The 8352-nt window shown below is 48.3% G+C and overlaps 2 pseudogenes; one reads left to right on the top strand and one right to left on the bottom strand.

Moving 5' to 3' along the window:
- Positions 1–5521: 5521 nt before the first annotated feature.
- On the bottom strand, positions 5522–7224 carry LOC144499142 (dynamin-like GTPase OPA1, mitochondrial pseudogene; annotated as a pseudogene).
- Positions 7225–7340: 116 nt separating this feature from the next.
- On the top strand, positions 7341–8145 carry LOC144499252 (dynamin-like GTPase OPA1, mitochondrial pseudogene; annotated as a pseudogene).
- Positions 8146–8352: the final 207 nt, after the last annotated feature.

Genomic DNA, 8352 nt, shown 5'->3' with positions numbered 1-8352 from the left:
TTCACACAGTCAGTCTGCCCTCATGTCCAGCTCTGGCCTTTGGCAGCAGCAAAATGCAAACCCACCACGAACCACTCAAGGTAGCATTAATAATAAAGAGCACTCATCAGATTCATTCCATTCTGTACACATCCCATTGGTACCTTTCAATTTGTCAAACACTTGTGCTTCCCAAGCTCCAAGGCGTCTCTGATCATGATCATTTGTATTTATCTTCAATGTCCTTGCTGATGGTATAGGTGTGAAACCCAGCTCTGCATCTCTACACTGTGGCAAGAGCCTTGTGGCTGCAACGCAGACAACTGCAAAGTTAGGAAGGCAGAAGGTTGGAAATTTCAGCAGCAACACATGAAGAAGCTTTAAGAGTCAGAGCTCCAGCACTAAAAGGTGGAAATGTACTCACACTTTTCACTGAGCTTAGCAACTGTGAGAGTCAAATATGTGCAAGGTGGATAGGATCACACACCATCTCTGAGTAAAGTCTCATAGATAAAACATCCTGTCCAAAGAGAATGAGTAAATGGAATGTGACCCTTCTCCATGTGTTGACACATGTCTTGATGGACAGGCGAGACAGGCAAACACCTTAGCCTGAATCTTAAACAGGCATGAATGAAGAATACATCAAACAGCACATCTGATGTTCAAGGTTTCCATGGCAGGCATTATCCTACCTGTGTTGTCCCTAATATGTTAGCATGCTGGCGTTATCACCTCAGACTGAAGGCAGAGTGACTCCTCCATCATTTGGTGCAAACTGAGGAATGCAGCTGGCACCCCTTCCTGTCACTGTCGCTGAAGTTCCACCAAGTCCATTCGCACCAAATCCAGAGGCTCATCATCAGACTCAGACTCTGCAGGGGCCAGGCCTTCAGCAGTTCTCCGAGTGCCAGGCAGGATGTCCCTGCTGCTGAGATGCTACACAGGTCACCAGTGAAGTGCTAGAAGGAGCCACCACCTGAAGGTCAGTGGGGCTAGTGACCTTCAGAACAACTGCCAATGGATGGCCTCCCAGTCCCTCATAACACCAGTTCCTGGAGAATGTGACAAATGTGAAAAACCAGATCCATGGATATGTGGAGGCATCAGTGACACTGTCTCTCGCTCATCTACAGATAAGACATATGAGGTCTGTAAACTTTGGTCTCGAGAGTCAGCTAGGCACCATGTTTCTGTTCGCCTCATTGTTTGTGTCTGGAGGGGCCCCTGCTGCCCTTGCTCTCAAGGGTTTAGCTGCTCCCTCTGGTGAGCCTGGCACTGTAATCACAATTATCTCCGCCTTCGCTCTGCCTGTATGTATAAATGCAGATGTCCCTCACTCTCAACGGCATTAATGAGAAAAAATAGAGTCAGCATGAGGCCCCAAAGGTCCAAGCTCCAATTCCTGCACATTTCCAGTTTGTGATTGTGGGTTCAAGGATCCAGTGACAGCATCTATTCAACGCTGAAATCCTGGCCAGCCCATGGAATGTTTGATGGTACACCAACATCCCCCTCACCCCCCACCACACTCTCAGCACCAACCCCCCTCCCCCCCCCCCCCCCCCGCCCCCCAGCCCACCTCAACCCCTCGATGTGACTGGCTGCTATGCTATGTGACTGGATCCTCTCTCAACTGCATTGTCGTACTGCACTTCATGATACTCATGAGGTTTAATGTTCATTGAGGAACTGTGGCTCTTGGAAATAGCTCTGAGATTTCTTTCTGTGAGCCCGCCAGCACCAAGGTTGTGAGCTCCTGCTTTAAGATGCATCTAAAAGCAGGAGCTTTTAGATGCTCCTGGAGTTTGCCCAGTGCTCAAATGGTTTAGATCTCACTATCGCTGTCTGAAATTGGCACGCTAAGAGCAAGGGGTTAAAGCAAGGAGTTCCATTACTGCCCTGGCTAGTCATTAATCTCACTTGAATGGCCTTTGTTGCCTCACTCTCCTAATTCTCTGCATTATCATTGAAAGACACCTAACATGTCTGAGACATTTATCTATTCCAATTAGACAATACACAATTCAGGCACTCCTCCAAATGGCCCTCCGAGCTCTCACCAGCTGAGCTATTCCTCAGATTAATTTTGTGCTGTGCCATCCCTTCAGGTTGCTAGATGATGGCCTCACTACCAGACCAGTTTGGATGCTCCTCTGTGTGTGCGGTGGTCCCTGCCATCATCCTGGGGGTGCATTATGTTCAGGATTCCCTCCCTCCAAGCATTCTCAGATATTCCCCTCCAAAGCTCTGTGCTATTTTGATTGTGGAGGATATTCCTGTGTAACCCCCTGAACGCATTGAGGTAGACGTGCCTTTGCCTCAATGGCAGATTAGGCCACCCCTTCTTGAGGCCTATTACACAGTGAGCTTCTGAGACCAACCCCTCTGCCTAATCCATCATGAAACCCTAAAATGGTCCTACAATCACTTTTAACCATCTACAGCCTACCCTGAGTTTGCCAACCATGGTCCATTATTGAACGAACAACCCCAGGTAGCTATTTTAATGACCAGGATGCATGTGGGGGTCTGGGGAGGAATTTATTTTCAATGCAGATCAGGGTACCCTTTAAAAATGGTGTCCCCAATCTCTGTGGAGCTGGTGTCGCCGGTTCTATTAGGCCCAGCCCCGCAAGAGTGAGGTCGGAAATCACAACCTCAAATTCCCTGTGCACAGAGTGCCAGAGAATCTGGAGAGAAAACCCAGCTGTGCAGCTGGAGCTACACTTCGGTTTTCTTGCTGAAACCGACACTCTGAGAATTTATTGCAAGATTCCACCCATGGAATATAAAAGACAAGGAAATTATGCTGCATCTTTCTAAAATGCTGATCAGGCCCAGCTGGAGAGGTGTGGCAAATTCTGGGTATAACACTTGGCAAAGAATGCCATGACCTTGGAGAGAGTGAAGAAGAAATCAATGAGAATTGCACCAGGGATGCAGGACTTCTGTTAATGTGGAAAAACTGGATAAGCTGGGACTCCTCTCCTTAGAGCAGATATGGTTAAGGAGAGATTTAATAAAGGTATTCAGATTCATGAAGGGTTTTGATCAATGAAAATGTGGGAGATACAGTTTTCAGTACTGGGATGGTGAGTTAGCAGAGGGCACAGACTGAAGTTAATTGGCAAAAGAACTAGTCACAATATAAAGAAAAATAAATACACAGTGAGTTATTCTACTGCAGAATCCATTACCTGAAAAATCGGTGGAAGCAAGTTCAGTAATAACTTTCAGAAGAGAATTGGATAACCACATGGAGCAAAAATTGTAACACTATAGGGAGAGAGCAGAGGAAATGGGACTCATTGGGCCTGATTTTACCATTTTGAGTCTAAGTGCCGAATCTGGGCGTCAAATAGATCTGAGCCCGGAATCCTCTTTCCAGCGCGCCCATATGCGTTTTGCCGGCTCCAGTCCGAACCGGAGCCCTGAACTGCGCATGCGCAGTTCGAAAAACAATCTGAAGCAGTGCGCCCGGGCAGGGAGAAAAAAGCAGAGAGAGCGGCTCTCTGACCCAGATCATCTTGCGGGGGGTGGGGAGAGGAGGGAGGGGGGGGTGGGAGGAGGAGAGGGGGTGTGACGGATCATCCTCTAAGGGGGGAGGGGGGGTGGTGGGAGGATGAGGGGATGTATGGTAGTGTGTGACGAGAGACTGGGCCCGATTTTATCATTTTGATTCTAAGTGCCGAATCTGGGCGTAATACAGATCCGAGCCCGGAATCCTCTTTGCAGCGCGCCCATACGCTTTTTGCCGGCTCCAGTCCGATCCGCGCTGTGGACGGGGCTTAGCGCTGCCGGGACGATCGGAGCTCTGAACTGCGCATGCGCAGTTCGAAAAAAAATCTGAAAAAGCACACCCGCGTCAGATCGCAGATCTGAGGAGTAGAAATGATACCTTGACTTAAAATCATAAATTTCTCACTCAGAGTGACAATTATTTGTTAGTTTAAAAATATAACCTGTTCCTGTGCAAGCCACTCAGAAGCAATAAACACAGCTGCATGTATGTAACTACATTTGCAATTTGCATCATTCTTGCTGATCAGAAGTAACTTTTAATATTTCCATGATGCCACAAATCTGTGTTGTTAAACACAGATAATGGGTGGATGCCGAAAGATTTCCATGGACTAGTCTGTCAGTCAGTGCCCCCACTGATCCATCCTGTACCAATATCTCTGTCCAGCTGCCTGGAAATCGTCGAGTCTCATCTGGAACAACTGAATTTGGTCAATAAATTATCTTTTTTGCCTTTGATGCTGAAATAAAAATTTCACCATTCACCGGACTCTGAAACTCGCTGCACTTTACACTGGAGGCTGTCAGCTCTCTTCCAACTTGTCCTATGTTGGCCACTTCAGTCATTACTGCAGTTGAAGAAAAGTCTATGGTGACTGTATATTTCATCTAAAGGAATGCTGGCTTTTCACGCTGTGATATATGTGCGTTCAGTCTTTTGAGTTATGCCCCTATTCCAGACATTAGATAAACATCCCTTCTGAAGTATTTGTGGAGAAGCAAGGTCACATGACCCAGGACACCTACCTTTTGGCCAGTTTAATAATACAGACCCCCCTGGGAGGCAGGCCCCCCTCGGCAGACCCCCCCGAACCAGAGATCCATCTGAGCCCCCTCCTCTCCCCCCCAACCAGAGATCCATCTGAGCCCGCCCCCCTCCAACCAGAGATCCATCTGAGCCCCCTCCTCTCCCCCGCAACCAGAGATCCATCTGAGCCCGCCCCCCTCCACCGGCTGACGCCAGCGGAATGGTATGAAGCCCGGTCACCTTAGCCATGGCTCCAAGTCTGTGGCCAGGAAGGAGCTGCAGGCTCTCGAAGGATGAAAGATGGTCGAGAAGGATGGTGGAGGGAGACCAGCGATCGAGGCAAGTTGGGGGTGTGGTCTGCCGAGGGGGGCCTGCCTCCCAGGGGGGGTCTGATCCCGGTGGGGCGGGGGGGGGGGGAAGGGGGTCAGCAGGGGGTGGGGTGCTGCCAGGGGTCTGCCTCCCGTCGGGGGGATCCGCCTCCAGGGGAGGGGGGTTGGTCTGCCAGGGTGGTTAGCGGGGGGGTCTGTCAGGGTGAGGGGGGCAGAGGGATTGCCACTGCTGGGGGGTGTGGGCTGGATACCGGGGCGCTCTGAGAAGGATGATCAAGAAGGATGGTGGCCGCAGAGTGACTTCACAAGGGAAGAGAGAGCTTCAGAGGTTCCCCTGCAGAATAGAAATCCACTTCGGATTTTTATTTAGCAGGTCGCTAAAAGCGCGGACCCAGATCGGGCCGCACGGTGGTAAAGTGGGATTTGGCGGAAGAGTTGGGTGCGCGGTTCATTAAATCGATTTAAATGCATGCGAATGCATTTAAATCGTCGGGCCGCCCGATTCGGGCGCGGAGCGGATCCACGCCCGAATCGGGTATTGGTAAAGTTGCGATTTGCTCGGATTCGGGTGCAGATCGCGTTAAAGGCCTGACGCCCGAATTTACCGCGATTACACGCCTGAAAATGGGCGCAAATTGTTGGTAAAATCGGGCCCACTGTGTTATTTTTCTTGATGAAGAGCTTCAATGAATACTTCTAACTTCTCTTGAATCTCACGAACCCTTTTGAGGTCCTCTGCTAGTTGAACTCGCCTTCCTGTCAACAATTGAATTTTTTAGCATTGTCATCAGCAAAACCCTCCAACACTTCTTTCACATTCTTTTCGAGGTGTCTCACTTCAGTATTTGTTAGCTGTTGTCGGAGTGTGTTTGCTGTAATAGCTAGCATTCGCTGAATGCGCCAGAACAGGATAACGTTATTGCATTCAAGCTCAGAATCTACAAAATGCCTTTGGGAATAGTGGAAACCTCTTCTGCAAAGATTACAATGGTTCAGCGATTTCCTGAGGAAGTGTTTTCGGTAAACTTGGTGCCAAGTATCTTTAATCAGAATGGTGTCCACATCTACATCTTTGGCCTCGAGGTTTTTACGAACTGTTGTAACTTCATTGTTAGCAAGATAAGCTGTATGTTCCTCAGTGATGTTTAGCAGGTGTTCCAGTTCAGTTTTGGTTTCATTTCAAACATGTTGTTCTGGAGACCGTGATTTCCAGTAGAACCACCTTTCTTGCCAATCTGGCCCCACTATATCACGAATTACAGATTCAGTATCTCGAAGACGGGTTTGCAAGGTTTCTTCCAGGAAATGGATAGCTGCATCCCACTGCTGTTTGTCAGATATGGAACGATCTTCTAAAGTATTGTGCTGGATGACTCGCAGACTGTCTGCAGCCTGCTCATCCCATCTGTGACGTTTTATACTTTCATCTTTAACAGCAGGTTTTAGTTTGTCAAAGATATCATCATGGTCCTTCCCTTTGTGCCCTGACATAAATCGAGCAAATTCATCCTCCAAGGTTCCCCAAGCGATCTCCACTGCTTTGTGAGGCAACTGTTTGTCAGTCCACTGCTGGAGCTTGATGTCCACTGTGGTATTGAATGTGCCTGAATTCACAGACTGGGCAGCAGGAAGGTCAATATTCTCTATCACATGTGTAGAGACTCTTTCCCACAGTTTCCTTTGTAGAATCTCCTCCCAGTGTTTTGGAGTAACCTGACCTAAGCTGATCACTTCATCCAGAATTCCATTCTTCGCCTTCTCGTATAGTTCATTCCTGTCGAGTTCCCTCAGCCGAGGATAGTTGTTCTTCCATTCAGTTTCAAGGTTGAAGCGAGTAGCTTTAAATGCATCAGCCTGTTGTTCCACAGACTCACGCACCATCTTCCAGAAACAATCTGAAACTGCTAGGCTCAAGTTCTTAGTTGTCACTTGATGTGCTTTCAGCTTCCCTGTCTTCAACAATTTTGAATTCTGAAAGAACTCTCCATCATAATTTTTTATGGAATCAATACCTTCATTGGTGTTGCCTCTACCGGTAACAACTGCAAAGTAACCCAAAGCCTTCATTGGAAATAACTTGCCTTCCACAATTTGTTGAATCCGACTTGGACTGGCTAGGTTTTTCTCAGCTAGATCCACTTTGGTCAACACAAAGATGGTCCTTCTGCCTTGTGAGTCCATCTGGCTCACCAAGTCAGTTACAATACTGCGTTCAGCATCTACTGAACCATCTTGGATACAAAGGATAATGGCATTAGGGTTCTGCATGTAAGCCTTGCTTATGCTATAAATTATATCCTTGGTGTCGGCAGCCATTCCTGATGTTACAGTACTGACAACACCAGGAAGATCAACCAGTACCATTCATTATCCTTTGTATCCAAGATGGTTCAGTAGATGCTGAACGCACAGGGATGCTGAAAACATATCAAGTGACAACGAAGAACTTGAGCCGAGCAGTTTCAGATTGTTTCTGGAAGATGTTGCGCGAGTCTGTGGAACAACAGGCTGATGCATTTAAAGCTACTCGCTTCAACCTTGAAACTGAATGGAAGAACAACTATCCTTGGCTGAGGGAACTCGACAGGAATGAACTATACGAGAAGGCGAAGAATGGAATTCTGGATGAAGTGATCAGCTTAGGCCAGGTTACTCCAAAACACTGGGAGGAGATTCTACAAAGGAAACTGGGAAAGTGTCTCTACACATGTGATAGAGAATATTGACCTTCCTGCTGCCCAGTCTGTGAATTCAGGCACATTCAATACCACAGTGGACATCAAGCTCCAGCAGTGGACTGACAAACAGTTGCCTCACAAAGCAGTGGAGGTCGCATGGGGAACCTTGGAGGATGAATTTGCTCGATTTATGTCAGGGCACAAAGGGAAGGACCATGATGATATCTTTGACAAACTAAAACCTGCTGTTAAAGATGAAAGTATAAAACGTCACAGATGGGATGAGCAGGCTGCAGATAGTCTGCGAGTCATCCAGCACAATGCTTTAGAAGACCGTTCCATATCTGACAAACAGCAGTGGGATGCAGCTATCCATTTCCTGGAAGAAACCTTGCAAACCCGTCTTCGAGATACTGAATCTGTAATTCGTGATATGGTGGGGCCAGATTGGCAAGAAAGGTGGTTCTACTGGAAATCACGGTCTCCAGAACAACATGTTTGAAATGAAACCAAAACCGAACTGGAACGGCTGCTAAACATCACTGAGGAACATACAGCTTATCTTGCTAACGGAACGATGGTGGAGGGAGACCAGCGATCGAGGTAGTTGGGGGTGTGCACTGCCGAGGGGGGCCTGCCTCCCAGGGGTGTCCGATCCCAGGGGAGGGGGGGGTGGGGTTTGCCGGGGGGGCCTGCCTCCCACGGGGGGTCTGATCCGGGCTGGGGAGGGGGTCTGCCGGGGTGGTTAGCGGGGGGGTCCACGAAGGATGGTCGAGGAGGATGGGCTTTGGAGGTTCCCCTGCAGAATAGAAAT

This window comes from Mustelus asterias, chromosome 9 (assembly GCF_964213995.1).
Source record: "Mustelus asterias chromosome 9, sMusAst1.hap1.1, whole genome shotgun sequence".
Classification (NCBI taxonomy): domain Eukaryota; kingdom Metazoa; phylum Chordata; class Chondrichthyes; order Carcharhiniformes; family Triakidae; genus Mustelus; species Mustelus asterias.
Note: the sequence above shows the minus strand (reverse complement) of the source record. Positions and strands in the feature narration are given on the sequence as shown.